The sequence below is a fragment of the Somniosus microcephalus genome, chromosome 15 (genome assembly GCF_052327205.1).
Source record: "Somniosus microcephalus isolate GS21.2 chromosome 15, FLI_Smic_1.0, whole genome shotgun sequence".
NCBI classification, from domain to species: Eukaryota; Metazoa; Chordata; class Chondrichthyes; order Squaliformes; family Somniosidae; genus Somniosus; species Somniosus microcephalus.
This window is the reverse complement of record NC_141001.1, coordinates 8495392-8503663: the sequence shown is the minus strand read 5'-3', so window position 1 is coordinate 8503663 and position 8272 is coordinate 8495392.

Genomic DNA, 8272 nt, shown 5'->3' with positions numbered 1-8272 from the left:
CATTACACACTGACCCTGTGATCATTACACACTGACCCCTGATCATTACACACTGACCCCTGATCATTACACACTGACCCCTGATCTTTACACACTGACCCTGATCATTACACACTGACCCCCTGATCATTACACACTGACCCCTGATCATTACACACTGACCCCTGATCATTAACACACTGACCCCCTGATCATTACACACTGACCCCCTGATCATTACACACTGACTCCTGATCATTACACACTGACCCCTGATCTTTACACACTGATCCCTGATCATTACACACTGACCCCTGATCATTACACACTGACCCCTGATCATTACACACTGACTCCTGATCATTACACACTGACTCCTGATCATTACACACTGACTCCCTGATCATTACACACTGAACCTCCCTGATCATTACACACTGACCCCTGATCATTACACACTGACCCCTGATCATTACACACTGACCCCTGATCATTACACACTGACTCCCTGATCATTACACACTGACTCCTGATCATTACACACTGACTCCTGATCATTACACACTGACCCCTGATCATTACACACTGACCCCTGATCATTACACACTGACCCCTGATCATTACACACTGACTCCTGATCATTACACACTGACTCCTGATCATTACACACTGACCCCTGATCTTTACACACTGACCCCTGATCATTACACACTGACCCCTGATCATTACACACTGACCCCTGATCATTACACACTGACTCCTGATCATTACACACTGACTCCTGATCATTACACACTGACTCCTGATCATTACACACTGACCCCTGATCATTACACACTGACTCCTGATCATCACACACTGACTCCCTGATCATTACACACTGACCCCTGATCATTACACACTGACTCCCTGATCATTACACACTGACCCCTGATCATTACACACTGACTCCTGATCATTACACACTGACCCCTGATCATTACACACTGACTCCTGATCATTACACACTGACTCCTGATCATTACACACTGACCCCTGATCATTACACACTGACCCCTGATCATTACACACTGACCCCTGATCATTACACACTGACACCTGATCATTACACACTGACTCCTGATCATTACACACTGACCCCTGATCATTACACACTGACCCCTGATCATTACACACTGACTCCCTGATCATTACACACTGACTCCTGATCATTACACACTGACCCCTGATCATTACACACTGACCCCTGATCATTACACACTGACTCCTGATCATTACACACTGACCCCTGATCATTACACACTGACCCCTGATCATTACACACTGACCCCTGATCATTACACACTGACCCCTGATCATTACACACTGACCCCTGATCATTACACACTGACTCCTGATCATTACACACTGACCCCTGATCATTACACACTGACTCCTGATCATTACACACTGACTCCTGATCATTACACACTGACCCCTGATCATTACACACTGACCCCTGATCATTACACACTGACTCCTGATCATTACACACTGACCCCTGATCATTACACACTGACTCCTGATCATTACACACTGACTCCTGATCATTACACACTGACCCCTGATCATTACACCACTGACCCCTGATCATTGCACACTGACCCCTGATCATTACACACTGACCCCTGATCATTACACACTGACCCCTGATCATTACACACTGACCCCTGATCATTACACACTGACCCCTGATCATTACACACTGACTCCTGATCATTACACACTGACAGCTGATCATTACACACTGACCCCTGATCATTACACACTGACCCCTGATCATTACACACTGACCCCTGATCATTACACACTGACCCCTGATCATTACACACTGACCCCTGATCATTACACACTGACTCCTGATCATTACACACTGACAGCTGATCATTACACACTGACCCCTGACCATTACACACTGACTCCTGATCATTACACACTGACTCCTGATCATTACACACTGACCCTGATCATTACACACTGACTCCTGATCATTACACACTGACCCCTGATCATTACACACTGACCCCTGATCATTACACACTGACTCCTGATCATTACACACTGACTCCTGATCATTACACACTGACCCCTGATCATTACACACTGACCCCTGATCATTACACACTGACCCCTGGTCATTACACACTGACCCCTGATCATTACACACTGACCCCTGATCATTACACACTGACCCCTGATCATTACACACTGACTCCTGATCATTACACACTGACCCCTGATCATTACACACTGACCCCTGATCATTACACACTGACCCCTGATCATTACACACTGACTCCTGATCATTACACACTGACCCCTGATCATTCCACACTGACCCCTGATCATTACACACTGACCCCTGATCATTACACACTGACTCCTGATCATTACACACTGACTCCTGATCATTACACACTGACTCCTGATCATTACACACTGACCCCTGATCATTACACACTGACCCCTGATCATTACACACTGACCCTGATCATTACACACTGACTCCTGATCATTACACACTGACCCTGATCATTACACACTGACCCCTGATCATTACACACTGACCCCTGATCATTACACACTGACTCCTGATCATTACACACTGACCCCTGATCATTACACACTGACTCCTGATCATTACACACTGACCCCTGATCATTACACACTGACCCCTGATCTTTACACACTGATCCCTGATCATTACACACTGACCCCTGATCATTACACACTGACCCCTGATCTTTACACACTGACCCCTGATCATTACACACTGACTCCTGATCATTACACACTGACCCCTGATCATTACACACTGACCCTGATCATTACACACTGACCCCTGATCATTACACACTGACCCCTGATCATTACACACTGACCCCTGATCATTACACACTGACCCCTGATCATTACACACTGACCCCTGATCAATACACACTGACCCCTGATCTTTACACACTGATCCCTGATCATTACACACTGACCCCTGATCATTACACACTGACCCCTGATCATTACACACTGACCCCTGATCATTACACACTGACCCCTGATCATTACATACTGACCCCTGATCTTTACACACTGATCCCTGATCATTACACACTGATCCCTGATCATTACACACTGACCCCTGATCATTACACACTGACCACTGATCTTTACACACTGATCCCTGATCATTACACACTGACCCCTGATCATTACGCACTGACCCCTGATCATTACACACTGACCCCTGATCATTACACACCGACCCCTGATCATTACACACTGACTCCTGATCATTACACACTGACTCCTGATCATTACACACTGACCCCTGATCATTACACACTGACCCCTGATCATTACACACTGACCCCCTGATCATTACACACTGACTCCTGATCATTACACACTGACTCCTGATCATTACACACTGACCCCTGATCTTTACACACTGACCCCTGATCATTACACACTGACCCCTGATCATTACACACTGACCCCTGATCATTACACACTGACTCCTGATCATTACACACTGACTCCTGATCATTACACACTGACTCCTGATCATTACACACTGACCCCTGATCATTACACACTGACCTCCTGATCATTACACACTGACTCCTGATCATTACACACTGACCCCTGATCATTACACACTGACTCCTGATCATTACACACTGACTCCTGATCATTACACACTGACCCCTGATCATTACACACTGACTCCTGATCATTACACACTGACTCCTGATCATTACACACTGACCCCTGATCATTACACACTGACTCCTGATCATTACACACTGACTCCTGATCATTACACACAGACCCCTGATCATTACACACTGACCCCTGATCATTACACACTGACCCCTGATCATTACACACTGACTCCTGATCATTACACACTGACCCCTGATCATTACACACAGACTCCTGATCATTACACACTGACCCCTGATCATTACACACTGACCCTGATCATTACACACTGATCCCTGATCATTACACACTGGCCCCTGATCTTTACACACTGACCCCTGATCATTACACACTGACTCCTGATCATTACACACTGACCCCTGATCATTACACACTGACCGTGATCATTACACACTGACCCCTGATCATTACACACTGACTCCTGATCATTACACACTGACCCCTGATCTTTACACACTGATCCCTGATCATTACACACTGACCCCTGATCATTACACACTGACCCCTGATCTTTACACACTGACCCCTGATCATTACACACTGACCCCTGATCTTCACACACTGACCCTGATCATTACACACTGACCCCTGATCATTACACACTGACCCCTGATCATTACACACTGACTCTTGATCATTACACACTGACCCCTGATCATTACACACAGACCCCTGATCATTACACACTGACCCCTGATCTTTACACACTGATCCCTGATCATTACACACTGACCCCTGATCATTACACACTGACCCCTGATCTTTACACACTGACCCTGATCATTACACACTGACTCCTGATCATTACACACTGACCCCTGATCATTACACACTGACCCTGATCATTACACACTGACCCCATGATCATTACACACTGACTCCTGATCATTACACACTGACCCCTGATCTTTACACACTGATCCCTGATCATTACACACTGACCCCTGATCATTACACACTGACCCCTGATCTTTACACACTGACCCCTGATCATTACACACTGACCCCTGATCTTTACACACTGACCCCTGATCATTACACACTGACCCCTGATCATTACACACTGACCCCTGATCATTACACACTGACTCCTGATCATTACACACTGACCCCTGATCATTACACACTGACCCCTGATCATTACACACTGACCCCTGATCATTACACACTGACCCCTGATCATTACCCACTGACCCCTGATCATTACACACTGACTCCTGATCATTACACACTGACTCCTGATCATTACACACTGACTCCTGATCATTACACACTGACCCCTGATCATTACACACTGACCCCTGATCATTACACACTGACCCCTGATCATTACACACTGACCCCTGATCATTACACACTGACTCCTGATCATTACACACTGACCCCTGATCATTACACACTGACTCCTGATCATTACACACTGACTCCTGATCATTACACACTGACCCCTGATCATTACACACTGACTCCTGATCATTACACACTGACTCCTGATCATTACACACTGACTCCTGATCATTACACACTGACTCCTGATCATTACACATTGACTCCTGATCATTACACACTGACCCCTGATCATTACACACTGACCCCTGATCATTACACACTGACCCCTGATCATTACACACTGACTCCTGATCATTACACACTGACCCCTGATCATTACACACTGACTCCTGATCATTACACACTGACTCCTGATCATTACACACTGACCCCTGATTATTACACACTGACTCCTGATCATTACACACTGACTCCTGATCATTACACATTGACTCCTGATCATTACACACTGACCCCTGATCATTACACACTGACCCCTGATCATTACACACTGACTCCTGATCATTACACACTGACTCCTGATCATTACACGCTGACCCCTGATCATTACACGCTGACCCCTGATCATTACACACTGACTCCTGATCATTACACACTGACCCTGATCATTACACACTGACCCCTGATCATTACACACTGACCCCTGATCATTACACACTGACTCCTGATCATTACACACTGACTCCTGATCATTACACACTGACCCCTGATTATTACACACTGACTCCTGATCATTACACACTGACTCCTGATCATTACACATTGACTCCTGATCATTACACACTGACCCCTGATCATTACACACTGACCCCTGATCATTACACACTGACTCCTGATCATTACACACTGACTCCTGATCATTACACGCTGACCCCTGATCATTACACGCTGACCCCTGATCATTACACACTGACTCCTGATCATTACACACTGACCCTGATCATTACACACTGACCCCTGATCATTACACACTGACCCCTGATCATTACACGCTGACCCCTGATCATTACACACTGACCCTGATCATTACACACTGACTCCTGATCATTACACACTGACCCCTGATCATTACACACTGACCCCTGATCATTACACACTGACTCCTGATCATTACACACTGACCCCTGATCATTACACACTGACCCCTGATCATTACACACTGACTCCTGATCATTACACACTGACCCCCTGATCATTACACACTGACCCCCTGATCATTACACACTGACCCCTGATCATTACACACTGACCCCTGATCATTACACACTGACCCCTGATCATTACACACTGACCCTGATCATTACACACTGACCCCTGATCATTACACACTGACTCCTGATCATTACACACTGACTCCTGATCATTACACACTGACCCCTGATCATTACACACTGACCCCTGATCATTACACACTGACCCCTGATCATTACACACTGACCCCTGATCATTACACACTGACCCCTGATCATTACACACTGAGCCCTGATCATTACACACTGACCCCTGATCATTACACACTGACTCCTGATCATTACACACTGACCCCTGATCATTACTCACTGACCCCTGATCATTACACACTGACCCCTGATCATTACACACTGACCCCTGATCATTACACACTGAGCCCTGATCATTACACACTGACCCCTGATCATTACACACTGACTCCTGATCATTACACACTGACTCCTGATCATTACTCACTGACCCCTGATCATTACACACTGACCCCTGATCATTACACACTGACCCCTGATCATGACACACTGACCCCTGATCATTACACACTGACTCCTGATCATTACACACTGACTCCTGATCATTACACACTGACCCCTGATCATTACACACTGACCCCTGATCATTACACACTGACCCCTGATCATTACACACTGACTCCTGATAATTACACACTGACCCCTGATCATTACACACTCACTCCTGATCATTACACACTGACCACTGATCATTACACACTGACCCCTGATCATTACACACTGACCCCTGATCATTACACACTGACCCCTGATCATTACACACTGACCCCTGATCATTACACACTGACCTCTGATCATTACACACTGACCCTGATCATTACACACTGACCCCTGATCATTACACACTGACTCCTGATCATTACACACTGACTCCTGATCATTACAAACTGACCCCTGATCATTACACACTGACCCCTGATCATTACACACTGACCCCTGATCATTACACACTGACTTCTGATCATTACACACTGATCCCTGATCATTACACACTGACCCCTGATCATTACACACTGACCCCTGATCATTACACGCTGACTCCTGATCATTACACGCTGACCCCTGATCATTACACGCTGACTCCTGATCATTACACGCTGACCCTGATCATTACACACTGACCCCTGATCATTACACACTGACTCCTGATCATTACACACTGACCCCTGATCATTACACACTGACCCCTGATCATTACACACTGACCCCTGATCATTACACACTGACCCCTGATCATTACACACTGACCACTGATCATTACACACTGACCTCTGATCATTACACACTGACCCCTGATCATCACAACACTGACTCCTGATCATTACACACTGACCCCTGATCATTACACACTGACTCCTGATCATTACACACTGACCCCTGATCATTACACACTGACCCCTGATCATTACACACTGACTCCTGATCATTACACACTGACCCCTGATCATTACACACTGACCCCTGATCATTACACACTGACTCCTGATCATTACACACTGACCCCTGATCATTACACACTGACTCCTGATCATTACACACCGACCCCTGATCATTACACACTGACTCCTGATCATTACACACTGACCCCTGATCATTACACACTGACTCCTGATCATTACACACTGACCCCTGATCATTACACACTGACTCCTGATCATTACACACTGACCCCTGATCATTACACACTGACCCCTGATCATTACACACTGACCCTGATCATTACACACTGACCCCTGATCATTACACACTGACCCTTGCTCATTACACACTGACCCCTGTCATTACACACTGACCCCTGATCATTACACACTGACCCCTGATCATTACACACTGACCCTGATCATTACACACTGACTCCTGATCATTACACACTGACCCCTGATCATTACACACTGACCCCT